This window comes from Ambystoma mexicanum, chromosome 1p (assembly GCF_040938575.1).
Source record: "Ambystoma mexicanum isolate Mex_15411 chromosome 1p, UKY_AmexF1_1, whole genome shotgun sequence".
NCBI classification, from domain to species: Eukaryota; Metazoa; Chordata; class Amphibia; order Caudata; family Ambystomatidae; genus Ambystoma; species Ambystoma mexicanum.
Window position 1 is genome coordinate 788569962 of NC_090921.1, and position 19704 is coordinate 788589665.

General features: G+C 44.0%; 1 protein-coding gene across 12 annotated transcripts in view; it reads left to right on the forward strand.

Annotated features, from left to right (window-relative positions):
• The window catches only part of UBAP2L (ubiquitin associated protein 2 like), a 1950223-nt gene that overhangs the window by 475173 nt on the left and 1455346 nt on the right, over positions 1 to 19704 (forward strand). The window lies entirely within an intron of this gene.

Below are 19704 nucleotides of genomic sequence, written 5' to 3' on the forward strand. Positions count from 1 at the left end.
TGTTTTCAAAATCGATCTAGGATTAGACCACATCGTTGACGTTGAGATGTATACATTTCTACATTACATATACCATAGTTTTGTATCTATATTTTGATATTTATACAGCTGTGTGTATTCTCAAACAGGAAGAGCAATCCTGTATTTGCACTTTATTTTGATAATGGTTTTTATAAATAAACACTTCTGATGCTTGCTAATCTGCTTAGAATCACGCTGTGCATGTAGTCTGACATCCAGTGGTCACTGCAGAGTATTGCATCTTGTCTTTCGAGAATCGAAAGGGGACGTCGACATGGGCATGACTGTAACACTATCCATGACGTGTAGTGTACCCAAAATCCCTCCTGTCGTTGAGATCCCTCAGATTGTTTTTTTTCCGCCCAGCATACTGGCCGCCTTAAGCGTAGATCGTACAGACACATTGTTGATTGTCACATCGACCTTTGGTCGAATATATTAAGATCACCCTGACCGTCCTTCCTATCGACGCTGTTCCGGATCTCTGCCAAAACCTCCACGGACCTTCGACAGACTGTGATCCAGTCGGCGTTGCCGACCACGTGGCCGGGACTTCCAGCCGGCCTACACAGTAGTCAGAGTGGGGTCGGGGTGGACATTTCTGTAAAATCTAAGAATGCCTTTCCCTCTCCTCCCTCTTTCTTCTTTGAACTTCGTCACTTTCCCTATCCTCAGCTATGGAGAGAACTCTATTTAGGTTTTGTCCCATTTGATAGGGCACAGTTTTTGGAGAGATAAGCATCGACCGTGTTACCGTTGCTTGCCTCACGATCACGCTGTGTCAAGTGGTAGACAGCTTACGGGATGTGGAAGGCCGAGTCAAGTTGTTCCGCAACCGCCGAGTGCAACAAGGGCATCAGTGACGAGCAGGCCGCCGATTCGGAGGTTGTTGACCTTTTGGCAGAGCAATCCTGCGCCGCAACGTCTGTCCCTGGCCCCGCCAGGCGCGGCTTAAGAACTGCTATGGGGACTGTACACCCCGGCGACAAAGATGAACACTTGCAACTCACTAAACACAGAACCCCCGACCAGTCTGACAGTCGAAGCGGCCCAAAGCACCAACGGGCACACCAAATGTTTCGGCCTTGCCCGCCGACCGTCAAGATCGGCAGCCCTAGTTGCAGATGTGCCTAGCGACCGGGCACTCAGAAGTGAAGGGCGCTACCCCCAATATTCCAAAACCCATCGAGATGCATCGTAAGAAGACTTCTGCCGACAAGGCCCCGGTTCCGCCGAAGACTGTACAACTGCAGGCCAAGGCTACACGTCTCCCTACTGCAGAGGACGTTACTGTAACGCTCACCTAGTTCCCACGGGGGCGCTGGTCTAGTCTGGATTGCTGTGGCCTCTTCTAGCATGATGCGCAGGACCCGGAACACCGATTGGACAGGACCTCCAAATCGTGCTTGCCTGGCCCGTAGGAATATCCTTCTGCAGATGAGAAAGGGGATTAACAGTCTGCAGAATAGTGTGCTAGCTCCCCCCTTTCCCCCTTCGTTCCTCTCTAACTTCCTCCAAACCCCGGTTTAAGCCCACCTTATGGTTTGGAAGGATGAACTCTCCATCCTGCTTCTGGTGCAGGGGCGCGCGTTCGTCCAGTTACTTCACTGGTTTTCAGAATGGCGCTGGCAAAATCCACTTGACTTTCCTGAGCGATGCGCCGTAAGTATGAAAGTTCAAAGTTCAAGTGAGGCCCCCTTTATGTTGTCTTTCTAACCTGTGATCTGTCCTTTATTTCAGGTGCAGAATGAAGGCGATGCGTCGAGGGGTTAAACTGCCGAGGTGAGTAGTGATGAGGGCGATCCCTCTAAATGTCCTGATCATTCCCCAGAAATGTCTCTTGTCCTTTACCCATAGGGGCCGGGGTACGGTACCTGGCAACGGGGCGGCGCCGACCCGAAATGTGGAAGAAAAGCCGGTAAGTATTATGGCTGTTAATCAGGCTTTCCTTCTGTGTTCCTTCTGCTCACCTTTTGTTTCTTCCTCTCTCCCCTAGGTGCAGAGATGTGGCGTCCGATGCTGACAGCCGCGATGGACCGGGAGATGTCTCGAGGACAGGTGAAGCGTGGCGCTGCAGCGAGCAACGGGATGCTTTTAAATGGAAGTCTTTCTTCAGGGATGCTGGCGAGAAGATTCCGGATGCAGGTAAGAAGTTTGAAATAGTCCTTGGTTTTCACCTTTCTCTTCTCTTCCTTCCTTGCAGGTCTTCCAGGTTCGAGGCGGGCGTGGCTGGAGTCCAGGAGCAGACACGGTGAGCGTTAAGCTGCAGGAAACAGAACAACGCGAAGCATGAGCTGCTGTCTGGGCGTGGCTTAAATAGCCTCCAAAGCAGTCCCAGGTATGTATCCTTCCCCAACTAGGTATGTATCCTTCCCTGGCCACGCCTGAGTGAAAAAAATAGTCCCTTTCAGGTCTCAGGGAGGCCTGAAGCGTACAGCATGGTCTGCATCAGGTAAGTGCACAAAACACCTCCCTTTATGAGCCTGGCGCCTATGGCGCCAGGACTGATGTCCAACATGAGCCTGGCGCCAAAGGCGCCAGGACCGAGTCCAAAGAGCCCCTATAAGGGGCCTCTGGGCTTTTCCCCGAGGGCATGATGCCTGCTTCCGGGGGTGCTGGGCCTGGCCTGGTGCTCCGGGGGTAGGCATCATGACAGTTACCGAAAGCATTGCGAGAATTGTTATGGCGGACGCTCGGAAGCATCAGTCAAGGGATTCGCTGACGACCACAGGAAACCCCAAGGATTTGTCGAAATCCAAAGATAGGCTGAAGGAAATACCGGAACCCTCCGCCAAGCTTAAGGAGAAGCACAGGGACACCCAACCTCAGTCGGTCCCCCGGGAAGAGTTTTTGGAAGGCGAAGAAGGTATTTCTTCAGCGTTGAGACAAAAATCTCAACGTTTAGCGTCAGAGGACTGTAGTCAAGAGCCCTTTCCACCGCTAGAACCCTCTAGCTCTCCTGTTTGGACTAGGGAAAAATCTGAACATTTTATGGTCCGCTTGATAGGTTTGTAACCCTCTCGGAGCAATCCACCCCAACAAGACCACAGGAAGAAGCCCTTTTGAACCTTGTGGCTAAATTTCCAAGACTCTTTGATCCCTCTCATGAGGAGGATGTGTACACTTACGACCTCACTGAGGAGATGATCACTTCATTGACATTGAGGATATGCACAAACCCATAGATGGGTGGGAGGAAAACCCAGATATGGGTGTCCCTCAGCCTTGACAGTCTCCAAATCTTTCTCCACATCCTCATGCCCTGTGTTTAGATTCCCCACAGACCCGTCCCACTAGACAGCCCACTCCAGTGGACGATCAAATGATGTTTAACGCCATGTTGCGCAAAGCAGCAGAACATTTCAAGATCACCACCGATGAAGCTGTTCCTGAAGCTGACCTGAGGACATTTTTAAAGAAAAACCAACAGTCAGCCATTCTATTCCTCTTCTTGACTCTATTAAAAAGCATCTGGCTCCCTCGTTATCAACACCTGCACTCGCAAGAGCAGTTAATCCAAGGATAGGAAAGCTATTTCGGCCTTCCCCCTCTGATCCCCCTTTATCAGAGGTCACTCCACCCCAGACTCTCTGGTGATGACCACTACAAGAAAAAGGGCAGGGGTTCCCCTGTCAACCGGGGAGGCGCCCCCCCTGACAAAGAATGTAAACGACTCTACGCCCTAGGGAAGAGGGTCACGGCTGCAGCAGCCTTTTCTATGCGTATTGCTAACAATACTACCTTGTTAGCCAGCTATGCGGGCGCTCAATGGGCCTTGTTACAGGCAGGCCTGCAGAAGGTTCCTGAACTACTACAAACTCGTCTTCTGTCCATGGTAACCGAGGGCAGACAAGTAAGCCAACGTATACTCAAGAACACTTTGGATTCTGCTGAGACAGCGGGTTGATCGTTGGCTCGGGGCACCCCCCGAAAGACACGCGTGGCTAAGAAATTCTGGGTTCAAGCCAGAAACTCCAGTGTGTCTTATTGATAAACCCTTGGAAGAATCCAACCTATTTGGAAGAGTGGTCGACTAAGCTCTCGAGACAGCAAAGGAGCACGACACCCTGAAGACGCTAGATCAAATTGCACAAAGGCCCTCCAAAAGGTGTGGAGCTGGGTCCAAATGCCTTTTTCGTGGCCAACTCTTCCCCCTAAACCAGTACAACAATTGGTCTTCTCCACAAGAAACCAGCAGATACACCACCCTGTAACCCCAAAGGGGTCAGCATCGTGGGAATGGAAGGGGCCGGGACTCTAACCCCTGGTGCTCCCCAGGCCTCGGGTTCAAAATGACCTGAAGATCCAGGTCCCCGCCCATGCATCCCCGTTCGGGGCCTGGCTAACATCATTCCTTCAGTCATGGGAGGGAATAACTGCAGGCCAGTGGGTGCTAAAGACCATGGCCCATGGGTACTGTATAGAGTTCTCCTGGTCCCCAGCGTTCAGACCTCTACGCGCAAGACTGACGCCAGACCATCTGCGTATACTTCAGGAAGTCGAGACACAAAAGGAAGCCATTGAGGTCGTTCCTCGTTCACAGGTAAATAAAGGTAGTTATTCAGTGTACTTCCTAGTACCCACAAAGGATCTAACCATGCACCCTGTATTAGATCTACGCCTAGCGAACAAATTTGGAAAGCCATAACATTTCTACATGGTCACTCTGCAGGAAGTAATTCCCCTGCTCTCACAGGGGGATTACATGGCAACACTGAACATGAAAGATGCATACTTTCATATTTCAATGTTGCCGGCGCACAGAAAATACCTCAGATTCATGATATGAGACAAACAACATCAATTCAAGGTACTACCCTTCGGCATAGCTTCCAAACCAAGGGTATTTACAAAGGTACTAGCAGTGGCAGCAGCACACCTGCTCAGGCAATCCATCACGGTTTATCCTTACCTTGACCACTGGCTCATAACCGGGGACTCTTACGAAACCTGTCTGTCAAATACCCTAAGAACAATAGATCTTTTATTCAGTCTCGGATTCTCCAACGAGAAGAAATCCAGCGTAGACCCCAGTCAGGCCAAGCAATTCCTAGGGGCACTATTTCGAACAAACTACAGCCTCCTCTTCTCCTCCAACAGAGCGTCCAAAACAAGCTGTTTCAAATCCCTCAATATGTAGTCAGTTGTGAGGTGACGGTACGCAAGGCTATGCGACTGTTGGGAATGATGGCGTTGTGTATATATTTGGTTCCTCAGGGGCGCCTGTGTCCTATGCAGGAGTGGCTCAACAGCCAGTGGCGTCAGGCCAGCGGACAATGGGTCAATCTAGTGGTTGTCTGCCAGCCCTAGTTCTCACGCTACGTTGGTGGTCGAGGGAAACCCTCTTGAAAGGGAACTCCTTCACCACCCCCGTAGTGGAGGCCACTAACTACAGACTCGGCTCACCTGCTTCAACAGACGGCGCAGAGAGTTTGGTCGTCGGACATAGCATCCAACCACATAAACCTGTTGGAATTGTTAGCGATATTCGAAGTGCTGAAAGCTTTTCAAACTCAACTGTAGGGAAAAACAGTCCTGATCCTCAGACAGCACCACGGCCATGTACTATCTGAACAAACAAGGGGTCACTCACTCTCCAGGGCTGTCCCAAATGTTCTGGGACAGTTGGAAGTGGGCTCTCAAAACATGTTTCTGCTGTCTCAACATGTTCGATGGGAACTTCTGGCAGACGTACTCATCAGAGATTTCCCACTACCAATAGAGTACGAATGGCGATTACACAATGACATTGTCTCCAATGTTTTTGCGAAATGCGGTTTGCCAGAGATCAACTTGTTCGCAACTCTGGAGAAGGCTCAATGCCAAGATTACGCCTCCAGGTACCCCAGAACCGTTCCAAGGGGAATGGACTCTGGATGACATGGTCAGGGAAATTTGTTTACGCTCTGCTCCGCCCCCCCCCCCCCCCTCCCCTGACTCCCCTTCTCAACAAGATAGTGCACAAGATGCAGCAGCAACAGGTCGCAATGATATTGGAGGCCCCCATGTGGGCCTGCCATCCCTGGTTCGCTCATCTGAGGGAGATGTCTCCATCTCCTCCGATGAAACTGCCTTGCCCGTACAACATGTCACAAGACAAAGGGGAGATACTTCACCCATGCCCGTAGACATTAAACTTGGCAGCCTGGCTCATGAAGTCAGAGTTTGGGCACCTACAACTCCCTCAGATGTATGGACATACTCAGGGAGGCAAGAAAACCTAAACACTCGATATTGCTATTCCAGTAAGTCGAAGCGGTTTTTATCTGGTGCAACTCTAAGAGCATCAACCCCATTGACTCCTCTCCTACACATATTGTTTTGTACCCGACTCATTTACTTGACTCAGGCCTGGTCTTTCACGCTCTAAACTTTCACTTAGCTGCTCTTTCAGCCTACACTACATCGCAACAGAAGGTGTTGTGGTGGAAGATACCAGTTATTAAGGCTTTCATGGAAGGAGTAAAGAGAATTCACCCTCCCATTTCTAACCCAGCTCCCGGATGGGACCTGAACGTGGTGTTAACTAGACTTATGGGGTCTCCCTTCGAGCCCATGCATAGAGCAAGTCTCAAGGATCTCGCCTACAAGAGAGCCTTTTTAATAGCTATTACTTCCATTAGGAGAGTAAGTGAACTACAAACGCTCTGTTCTTGACCCCTTTGTAGCAGTTTAGAGAAGGTGGTTCTGTGCACTCATCCTAGGTTTGCGTCTAAATTCATTTCAAAGTTCCATGTGAACCAATCCATAGAACTACCAACGTTCTTTCTGAACCCCTCAAACATGGGAGAAAGAAACCTGCACACACTTGAGGTACGCAGAGCAGTCATGTTTTACATGGAAAGATCTCGGCCACTAAGAAAAACAAATCAGTTTTTTGTTTCTGTGGCTGCAGGTAGAGGAGACCCGGTCTTCAAATCTACTTTCACGAGATGGATATTCAAATGCCTCACTCTGTTTCTCTCTTTCTAAGAGAGAACTGCCCTTCAGGCCTAGAGCACTCTACTCGAGGCACCAGGGCTTCCATAGCCTTCATTGCAAATATTCCCCTTGAATCTATTTGCAAAGCGGCAACCTGGATTTCTGTACACACCTTTACAAAACTATTGCCCAGACACTCATTCTAGGTCTGATTCTCAGGTGGGACAGGCAGTACTAAGACATCTTTTCTCTACTGTTCCTTCTCACATCCCACCTCCAACTCCGGTTACTGCTCGCTAGCCTATGCCCAGCATGTGATTCTAAGTAGATTAACAAGCATCAGAAGACATGCATTACTTACCGTAAAAGCATTTCTGATGATTGTATCTGTTTAGATTCACATGGGCCCACCCTTCTTCCCCGCTCGGATGGAAGGAACATAGACATCTTACTACTTTCTCTCTTTTCCGTGCTCACTCACGTTGGTCATAGGTTCTCTCATGGCACAAAAAATACAATCGGAGGGACCTCGACGCGTGAGGGATTTTGGGTACACTACACGTCACGTTAGGGATAGTGTTAGTCATGCCCATGTCGACGTCCCCTTTCGATTCTCAAGACAAGATGCAGTACTCCGCGGTGACCACTGGACTATATGCACAGCATGTGAATCTAAGCAGATAGAATCATCAGAAATGTTTTTACGGTAAGTAATGCTTTTCATTTAAGTGCTGGGCAATGAAGTCAAACATTTTAGACAAACGTCAAACTGCATTCATAGGTGGAGTGGGCACATCCCTGAATCTGTTCATTTTAAACCTCCTCAAACAGCGAATGCTGGAATCCAAGGGAAAAATCTACCTCGGTTTCGTAGATTTGAAACAAGCGTTCGGCATAAGCCGTGAATTGTTATGGGCCAAGTTAAAACGATGGAACTGCCCGGAAGATCTCCTAGAAGCAGTACAAGCCCTGTAAACTGATAAAACAGTACAGATTCAATTGTCTCGAGATGGCACCATAAACTAAGATGATTTACACATTCTGGAGGATTAAACAAGTCTGTGCACTGGCACCATTTCTTTTTGCACTTTATTTGGCTGACATGAGGGACTCTCAATCACAAGTCGGAGTCTTTCCGCCCAAGATAGAGAAGGGTGAAATCCTGTGGATCCTATATGCGGATGATTTGTTCTTCATTGACTTAACCACAATAGGACTCCAGAGGCGATTGGAGGCATTTAAAATCTACTTGGATGGAAATAATATGAAGATCAACATAGAGAAGTCAAAGGTGTTGATATCCACATGGAGCAAGCAGAAAAAGTTAAACGCCTTCAAAAGGAAAATTGAAAACCAAGCACTAGAAGTTGTGGACTAAATAATTTATCTTGGAATACAAATTAATAAAAATATCAACGAATCGGACAACTATCTACTGATCGGGGATAAGCGGCTGAAACTGACAAACCAGGGGAAAGCTATACATTGACGATTTGGGACCTTCTCTTTGATCCCCACGGTCACCTTTTATAAGCAGAAGGCTTCAGCGGTTCTAACATACGGAGCTGAAGCTCTTGTTAATCTTTCCTGGAGGATCTGGGAGCTATGTGAGGCCTTCTTTTGGAAGAAGATTTTGACATTGCCTAATTCAGTACCAGCAGCCACAATAAGATATATGAATTATGATTGCAATCATTAACATCAATAGTTATGTGGAAAACAAACTCCCTCTATAGGAAATGTTATAGAGGCCCCGCCAGCACCTTTTGAGATATTATCGGGCTGTGAGATAACGAATGACAGAATCAAGATCAAAAGACTGCTGCAGGACATACTTAGACTGATTTAACATCAAGATGGAAACCTTAAAAGGAAACCCGAATAAGGTCAAAAAGATCCTGCAGATTAAAGATTGGATTGAAACAACTGAATTAAAAACCAAAAGTAAATCCTGTATCAATATCATATGGCAATGTAAAAAAATAAATGAGCTACCGTTCTATCTGCTTAAGTTTCCTTCACCCCATTACAGAGACATATTATTACGATGTAGGCTGAACATTCCAGCTACATGCGAAGTTATGCTGATGAGGAAAAAAATTACATTAGAGGAAGTAATCTGCCATTTTTGCAAGAAGGTGGATTTGATCGAAACAATCAGACACCTGATGTTAACTTGTCCCTCCCTAAGCGAGCAAAGAAAACTACTCGGTGTTGAACCCTTTTTTGGAGGATCAAATATGGGAGAGGCTATTAACTGCAAACAGACTTGGTTGAACAATTGACGCCTTGAAATTTGTTGAGGCACTGCTGTCCGATAACAAGGCAGGGTGATAGTAAAACAAGTGAAAGTTGGAGAGACCAACATCTAAACGGTAAAAGCCAGTGGAACTGGATATTGTACTATTTTTCCTCTCTTTTTTTTGTTTTTTTCCCTCCTTTCCGTTGTTTCATTACTTTTCACGCTTTCTTTTCTTATTTCCCTATGGATGACTGTGTTAAATGTTAAAGGTTGAAAGATAACAAACCTATAATACATTAAAAATGTTTAAAAAAATATTGTATATAGCCATTTAGGCCAAAAATATAGAAATGACTTTTGGTCTTTAGCAACCAGCCCTAATGCAAAGCAAATGGCACTTAACATAAGAGTAAGCACAAGTTGGCTGCTAAAATGACTAGAATACTCTTGGCCATCCTTTATCGTCCATTTTTGCATTTAAAGCTAAAACTAAGTAACCTGGACTGATGTAATGATCTGTAGCTTCTTTAGGTCGTTTAGCCCTGTACCATGGCGAGTTGTTTCAGTATGTTTCGCAGAAAGCTTTTTCCGTCCCTTTCCTGTGGAGGACTTCCCAATATACTCAGAGCGCAGAGGTTGACTGTTAAAGTTTTCTCTTAGCAGCTTTCCCTCCATATTCTATGGACACCCAAACTTCTTTTTTTTTATACTCTGTCCTGACTTTTTACAATGAAGTGAAGCCTCCAGTTTCACCCCACTGGGCTTTTGCTCGTTCAGTTATGAGGAAACCGACTAGTCCTTTGGGCTGTCAGTTCTGGGAAACTGTTACCCTTTTCTTTTTACATGCTACCTTTTGGGCAAGATTGTATGCAGTACCCTGTGGGAGACTGCAGCAGCCTTGTCCTCTTGGCAATATTTAACCAAACCTTTGGTATAAGCCTGTATTACACAAGTTGGTAGAGTGACTGAGCAGCCATGCTCATCTCAAGAGGGGTCAATATGAGCTGTAGGGTTGTAACATAGTTTTACAGTGACAAGTATCCAAATAACACTTCCACTCAAGGTTTCTTGATAAATTGTTTATTAATAAGCCTTTTTTTAGAAGGGAGCAAATATGTAACACTTAAAAATACAGACTCCCAGTTTCAATAAATCAGCAGATACCCATTTGTGATGGCACACAGACACTTCCACACCATGGGGTGACTAAAATAACTAGGACACTGTGGACATTGATATATCACTGGTACATGTAGAGCAATACTGAGTTCAGTGTCAAAAGGAAAAAGGTTAAGGGATAAAACAATGGTTAACAAGTTTCTCAAACAGGTAAGCACTTTTAAACCCCCAATGCAATGTAGATTAACCCTTTCCCAGCTATAGAAGTTAAGAGTGTGATTTTCTGGAGGGACAGATCAAAACACAAAGTCAGAGGTTAGAAGAGTCTTCAGAGAGCCAGGACAGCCAATATCAATTGAGCAAAAGTCTAGGGGAGTTGGAGTTCTTCTTGAAGGTAAAGTATTGCACAATGTTATAGAGCTTTTGTTGAAAAAGAAATCGATGTCATCACACCAGTGGATGATAACTAAGGTGTATATCAATTGGAAAGCACTAACCAAACATTTTGGTAAAATAATTACACGATAAAATAAAACTATTACTTGACATGCATAAAACAAGTCTGTAGCGGATTAGCCTAGTAAGATTACCTGATAAGCGCTAGAAGTGGTTGATAACCGCAACCACATCAAGGATGTAGAATGTTCTTGCTTCAGATTCAAGGGATAGCCAAGAAGTTGTAAAGGTAAATTAATGATTGATAATGAAATGCCAATATTAAAAATAGCCATGTAAGGCAACAGAATACTTGAAATGGAATGCTCAATACAGCACAGTTCCCTGTTCCCATATATATACATTGCGTTTGTGGGTTATGAAATCGAAAAAGAATATATGGATAAATGTCATTATTCAAAAAACTATACACTCATATCAATATCGAAATTATTACAAGGGATAGAACACCTACAATATCATTTAATCCGTTCGGATACCTACACACTACCGCAAGGCCTAAAGCTAAATCCGGACACTTGACTCACCGGTGGCGGAATGTGGACGAATAGAGTGGGAATAGCGTTTTCGAGCAATTTCCGTGTCGTTCGCCGTTTATTCTTTGATACCCAAGATGTTGTGTACATGTCCAAGGAAAAGTGCTGGCTGCAGATGCGGTATCGATCACCCCTCTTGTCCTGTAAGACTTGTTGGAGTCTACTTTCCAGCTCATCCTGTGGATATCCGCAATGTCTGACCCATTCTCTTATTCGATCAACAGTTTTCAGGAATAAATGCATTTTAGTGCCTTCAGATTTCGCATGGGTCTTCGAAGGGCAACCGCTAATCGAACAGGCAAGCATTGTTGATAAATCTGAAAAGTAAATATCGACATTATTATTATACAATCTTCAAGAATAAAGATTTGATACAAAAGTAAATGAATCATACAATGATCAATGCAAGGTTTGTTTTGGTCGCAGGAACTATACCAGTTCATTATGTGCGGATTAGTATTTGCATAAGTTGCAGAAATGTATAAATGATGTGACTAAAAACTGAACATGTGACTCTTCCCTTGGATGTTCTGTATTGCACGAGAAGGAAACATGCTTACATTATAGACTGGACCCCTGAAGGATGCAATTCGATGACAATAGACAGATGAAAATAAATAGATCTATTGATAGCAGAGCAATGGAAACTCAAGTCATTAGCAATGAGACCAATAAACCTAGCACTATTGTGTACTCAACTCGCAAATAGATAGAAATTTAAAAATCTGCGAAATATGACTAGGATACATGGCCTTACCTTGACCAACAAACAGTTGGATTCAGCAAGCAGAGCAGTATGTTGCAGGAGAATAGGTGGGTGGCCACAGGTAGCACACTAATGGGTTTGCTCTAAGCGGTCACTGAAGTTCACGGATAGCACGACGACGAGCAGATTAGCGTAGATCTCAGTGGTTGCCAGGTAACACGTTCAGGAGTTGACTTGCAAAGCACAAAGATGTTCTCATGAGACATATCAAGTGGTTTATAAAGTATTAGAAACAGGGGTGTGTTTGTGAATGAATGACATATGTATGTTGTGTTCTTAGGGGGGCGGCCTGCTTCAAGGGGAGGCCTGGCTGGAGACACGGGGTCTGAGGAGGCCATGTGACTGATGGCCGCTTGGCGTGGGATACCTTTTGAAGTGTACATGTAGTTTGGCACCTTGGCCTTTCGCGCCCCTGACAGCCCCCCATGCCAGCGCTCATCCACTGGCGCGAACCGCCTTTATAGCAATATATAGTATATCGTCTTTATATCAATGATAGTATATCGTTGCTTATCAATAACAAATGCCACATACCGGAGATTCTTGTGAGCACAGACCCACACTTCAACCGGTGTATTAGTGGTCAAGACCTTAGGCCTGTATAATCCAATGGTAATTGTTAGTATAGATATATGTGTGACTTTTATAGAGACATAACCCACTGAACGACTTTGAACAAGTGTTATTTAGTGCATGCATTATCGAGAATGTTATGTTATTTTAGATAGTGACCACCCTGCTTCACAGCGACCAGACCTTCACCCATTCGGAGCACAGATGTCTGACGTCCATCCTTGAATGGAGACACACTTGATTCATTTAAAAAATCGAAACAACCGTTGTTAAAATGTATGTGGTGTTTTATTTTGTATCTTATTTTCATGACACAAAAATACAAGACTTTAAAGATTATACAGGTCAGGTTGCAGCACAGCGAGAGAAAATCCCCTGTACTGACCGCTGTCACTAGGGAACGTTTCTCTAATGGCACGAACGGCACAGGCGGGTATCACTCTTCGAACGCGGTGTCCAAGCCTCCCGTGGAGCCACCATGTAAAGGAACAATAGGCCACCAGCCTGTACCACCTGTGAAAAGGAATTAAACAAACTGTTTTTAAATGACCAAGATAAGTTTAATAAACGTTTGTTGTCAACGACAATTCTTGTAACTAATGGCATTCTGCACGGACAAATGCTATCTAGACAATGCACACTATTGAACGACTTACATGCGTTACAATGATATGTAGATGTAATTTTGGATATAGTAGAAGAACATGAAATAGGAGTGGCATGACAAGCAGAGTATACTTACTCGTTACTCGGATTACGAGGACGAACAGTTGCGCGAAGTTCGTGCATAAGCACCATCATTATTCTCAACACGGCCTGTGTGAGGCAGGCTGCCCTGAAGTCTGGCAGCTCGGTGATGCATTGCGGTCGTGGCTCGCCTTCCGAAATGTAGGCCAGGCATCCCGAGTTTTCTCGGCAGCAGCAGTTCTCGTCCTCAGTTGGCATTAGCTTGCACCGATTGCATGTGCACCAGGTGGAGACGCCGTCCATTCGACTAGGCCCAGGCTCTTCATCTCTTGATTCGTCCTGCCAACTGCCGTCCGAATCCTCATAGTTTTCGCGTGCTTCCCTTTCCAGTAGTTCCTCCTCGGTATACTCGGGCTCGTACATGTAGGGCATTATTGTAGCCATTGTGTGTTAAACAAACTAAAATGATTTATAGCAGTGGTACTGGTATCTGTTCACACGGGCTACAAGCGGCGAAGGTAGCTGACAGCGCACTGAAACGAGTCACAGAATAATGAAAGTAACACAGAGAGGAATGGAATCGAAAATCTGCTGCTGTGTTGTGAAACGGTCTGTTTATACTTACTGAGGAAAGAGGCGTCCTGCCATTTCCATGGTGACACGTGATTAGCTGAAGCGCAGCGAATGTTGACACGACGTGCTTTGGCGTTGGGAAATGGGCGGTACGAGTCTGCTGATGACAGGCTCTGGGGCGGGGGTTTTGATTTAGTGCCGCAAAAGCAGGTCTGCCAGGGCGATGGGGGAAAAGATATGATTATCAGAAAATGGCGGCTCCCTGGTGCTTGTTTTCGCGTGCGTTTAATGGACGAAAACTCGGGTAAGGTCCATAGGAAAGTTTTCTAAAATCGAGCCACTTAGGCTTAAAAAAACATGGCCGACCCGTAGGGACAATGCACATTTTTACTAGACCATGCCTTTAATCTTATTAGGTGGATGGTTTCTCTTCTCTCTAAGCACAATTTTAACATTTTTCTTCAAGAAACCATGAGCACCAGAGAAATAATTTTCGAGGGCATTAACACCTATTGTGTACAAAGGCAATCAAAGGTAATGAAGGCCGCCCAATGGGTGGGCTGGCGATTGCTATTCACAACCACATTGATTGTAAATCATGATATATGTACTCATCTGAAAATATACTGGCAGTTGAGCTGATTTTATACGAAAAATTACAGGATTCCATATTGCTTATTAAATTATATTGGAACCCACTGAAAGTGATGCTTAATGACATGTTTGACAACTTGGAACACTGCCTTGAGAGTATCTTGTCCTTGAATGCCAATTATAGAATTATTGTTGGCAGTGATTTTAACTCAATGTGTTTGTCTGGTAATGTGGAGTCGGAAAGTGGTAAATCATGGGGTATGCGTCAGTCAAGGCAAAAAGAGCTTAAATGGGATGTATATTTCGAAACCTGGGAGATTACTTTTGTAAGGTGCGTGGATCTGGGCCCCAACTATACATGGAACCGTGGACGTGCATCCTCTGATTGGCAATATCGAACACGCCGAGTTGCTGCGCTGATTCAAGAATCATTCACCCAATTACATACGGTGATCATGCCCCCATTCAATTAGTAATCAGAACGGCTTATGGTTGTCTTAAAATCAATTAATTATTGCAACCGACAATCTCCTCGTGCAAAAATCGCTCTTAGATGGAATCCTAAGCTGTGCTGTAAAATTACAGAAACAATGTGTATCGAACTTGGTAATATTCCTGAGCAGATATTTCATTCACGTGCTTGCTGCTTCCTTGGGGAAAATATAGTAGATGACATCATCTCTCATGTTATCAGATCTGCCCAGAGTGAATATAAACCCATCTGTAAGGTAACTTCTCACCACTTTGATACTGATGTAAAATTGCTTAAATCACCACTTTGATACTAATGTAAAATTGCTTAAATGGAATAAAAATAAGGAAGTTCATTCTTAGATTGGTAACAGCGAATCAGCAGCAGTATTTATATTTGAAAAAGCGTATCCTGCAACACTATAAGAACAGGCTTAGGATACCTTGACTCGCTAAATTAAATAAAACAAATTGCAATTTGATTAGATTGATTTATAAACACGAAAATCCATATGGGCAGTCATACGTAAATCTAATGTAAATAATGGATATATGGTGGGTGTTGTCCCTGCTGAGGTATGGGTAAAGTATCTATATGTGAAATTCAGTTTGCCAGCCTGTTTTATTGCGATTTAAATACCATCATCCGTATAATGTGGACTGGGAATCATTTTCTTGCACCAAACTAGATATTATATGGGCAATTAACAAACTTTCCCATTCAAAAGCAGCGGGCTCAGATGGAATTCCAGCGTGCGTATATAAAACTGATCCAATTTTCTGGGCTGATATTCTTAAAAATAAATTGGAAACAATCCTACAGTCGGGGAACATCCCAGAGAAGTGGGGAAAGTCTATAATTATACTTTGTATAACAAATATAATCCGAACCGAACAATTATCACCCTATTTCATTAATTGACACCATTGCAAAAGTGTTTGCGATCTTAGTTCTCCATGACTTGGAGAAATTCATTTCACAGTATAATGTATTTTCCAAATTCCAAGTAGGGTACGCCATTGAATGCTACAGTAATGGCTCTCATTCTGCCAGGTACTAAAAACGGGGCATATCCAGTCTGTGGCTAGTATAGATATGTTCTCGGCTTTTGATATCGTCTTGAGGGACTTGTTATGGATAAAAATGTCAAGCAAGAATTCCTGCGACTTTGATTTTTTTGGATCATTATGCTTTATAGTTATACTGCGTATAAAGTTCGAATCACCAATGAGGGTGCTACCACAGAATGTATTAGAACACACATGGACTTAAAACAAGGCTGCAATCTGTATTTATGCGATTTGGAAGATGTGTGGCAAGGCATGGGAGTTAAACCTGTGAGGTTGGGTATTTTGCGGATGCATTGGTTGGCATTTGCCGATCTCATTTTAATGGACTCCACTCCGGCTTGTCTTCAAGCGAAACTCCAGGCCTTTGAGATATATGCCCATGCTCTGAACTTATCTCCCAATGTGACAAAAAACTAGTATGATTGTATTCAATGCAGGCATGAAATTGAAGGTTTATAAATGGAAACTGGTTGGTGCCATAATTCAACAACAATCGGAGCTAACCTATTTAGGATATTATTTGAGTATAAATTCCTGTTAAAAAATGGAAAGACAGACTCGCTGAAAAAGCACGACCTCTGGCTAGTCAACTTAAACTGATTTTTACAAAATACTGTCAATTCTGAGACTTTGCAAGATTTTTTTTATAATGAAGGTTCAAGCGGTGATAACTTATGTTGGATATGTGCTTGCTTGATTTAAGCCAACACTTGGATTCATTACAGGGGTGCCTAATAAAAAGGGCCTTGCATTTAGCTCTTGCGATTCCGAATTGTGTAATTCGTCATGGATTAGGATTAATCTCGCTATCATGCAGGGCTTTATGGCGATCATTGATGACTAATTATGCTAGAATGTTAAATCCACCGAATAATTGTTTATATAAAGATCTGCGAGAGCTAATTGTGACAGTGTGGAATCTCTCAATTTATATCAAAGACTTATGCAAAGAGTACTGGACGATCATTTTGTAACCAACAATGTATGTTTTAGGCCGTCTCTTGTAAAAAAGAAAATGTTTGAGAAAGATTGGAGTTGTACACTGGAACAGCTAAAAAATTACTCCACGTATTCTTAATATGCTAAATATACGCATAAGACTGCCTTCTTGTTTATATATTAATAATGTTCCCTGCATGTACACTCAAATTTATTTTATTTGTTTCAAACTCAATCAATTTCATACTAGGGAATGTTGTAAGCACTGGGAAAGTTGCCCAAAGAGCTCCCAGCAGATGAACTGTAGATTCTCATTGCAAAGAGCCTTGTGATACATTGAAACATCTTGTCCTTGAATGTCCTCATTTTAGATTACTTCGTACTAATCTTTTGAGATAATTTGTTAATCCCAACTTATTTCTTTGTGAAAGAATGATGATTGGGGAATTATAACCCACTAACCTTTGCGTTACTGTTTCTTGAGGATTATCGAAGGGGAATCAATGTCAACTTTCTAGCAACCTCTGTTGATGTGGAAGAAAATGTAGGAGTTGTACACAATTTTACTTATGAAGGATATTGCAAGTTTGCCAATTACACTATTGCAAATCAATTTTACTCAAGCTTATTGTACTTGGAGTGATTTATATGAAAACTATTTGATTAGACAAGTACTTAATGACTTGCTTAAAGCAAGTACAAATTTATATAGCTCAAGATAGAGCCCATTTGTGTAATACAGAAAAGTAAGGATCTTAGTAGTTTGGTTTTTATGTAAGATTTGTATTAGTAATGTATGTTTTAATGATTGGAGTATGTATGAATTTGTTTTTGTAAAGGATTTTTTTAACCACACACAATTTTTTTTAAAAAAAAGACAAGCCAGAGAGTTAGCAATGCTACACAACAAGAGGTAAGTACTCCTTAGTTTACAGTACCTTAGGTAGGAAGAAATTGGTCCAGCTGACTTCTGTTCCTTTTGTTGCATGGCAGATCCTGTTGTTTCTGGGCCTCAGTCGTGGGGACAAGAGGGAGGACGTCTGGGGACTCCTGCACTATGATTCAGTGGTCGGCGGCAGCAATGGGCAAACTTAGCAGCACTTTGCAGTCACGGTTCTCAGATACCTCATGGGCTTTCCTTGCTTCTGGGGTCCAGCACTCTTAAGGTGGCTTAGGCTTGGTTAGTCCTGCTTCGAGGGAGTCTGGAGGATCTTTCCTGGAGCTCGGGTCCAACTTAAAAACAATACTCTATTCTGGTGTTCCTCTCCCTTGCAATCAGTTCCTGCAGCAGCAATGGAAGTACAGCCAGCTCTGAGAGGATTTCCAGATGAGTTTGTCTTGGGGTCGATTGGTCCTACCAACCCAAGGGGAGAAGTCGTCCTTTGCAGGGGTTCTCTAGTCGAAGTGAATTCGGAGCTTCAGCACTACAGCAGGGCTTCACCAGGCAAACCAACAGTCCAGGAGTTGCAGCAAACGTCACTTCCAATTTCTTCTTTGGATTCCTTCCTCCTTCAAGGACAGCCATCCAGTCAATCATTTTGGGGTGCATTCCTGTAACCAAGGAGACTAAGCATAGGGAGTTTCGGGCACCTCCCTCGCTTCCTGCCCTGACAGACACGCTGGAGCCAGAGGCAGGCTTCACCAGTGAATCCTCCCAAAGACAAAACGAATAAAGGGACCAAACCTGGTATGCTGCGCAAAGTAAATCTCAAGAAGGACCTTTCCAAAAAGAATGGCAAAAAGACGACCAGGCCATTTTGACAAAATGTGCACCCATGGGTGCTTTACTGCAGCTGCAATTGCAGCCCGCGTGGAAACCCACAATGGTAGGAAAAGTAAACCACTGCCACCAGCCATTAATTGTAGAAAGGGTAACCTAAAAATGTTACATGAGAAAGTAGACAAAAGGGGATATTAAGTAACCCCTCCAGCACTATGTAAGCTCGTGTGTGCTGGTTCTACAAAGTTACAAAAGGTAAGTAAAGTCAATTTCATTTTACTGTTCTTGATAACAGTACTTTAACCAAGAGAAAATATTTAAAGCTTTGGGAAATCTAAGACTTCCCTGTGCCACTGCACTGAAGTTGCTGTGTGTCACAATGTAAAAAGATGCCTATGCAGTTTGTCAGACTCCAAAACCAAAAACCGTGTTCAAATTAAAGAAAAATGAGAATGGGGGAAAAAGGCCTCTCTCTCCAGGATAAAAATGAAGTCCTAAAGTCCAGGGGGTCTCTAAGGTAGAAGGGAATTGGCACATTTCTGAGACTTCTCCCTAACATACCTATTTTGTTTAACATTTTCACATTGCACGATGCATCTTCCAATGTAGTGCAGTGGGGGTATTTTGTGTCACCCTAGACTACTCTCAAAGGGAATTTTGGTTACTTTGAAGTATGCCTAAAGACAAACTGGTGGCAGCAGTTGCATGATTTTTACTGTATTTATTAGCCATAGCCTGTTTACTGTGTTTGGCTATTTACTCTGGCCATCTTGTCTTTTTTTCCACCTTCTTGGCTTGCTGGATCAAGAAAATACTTTTATGGTCATGCGTTTGCCCGGGAAAGCCTTACTTTTCGCAGGCAACTGCAGGCCATGTGACTTGGAGGCCAGGATGTAGGTTGGGACTGGCTGGTCCCAATACACAAACTGGTTTCAGTATGTCTGTAGTGTATGCATGTGTTTTCATAAGTGGTCTCTGATTGGACCACCACCACCACCACCACCACCACCACTAC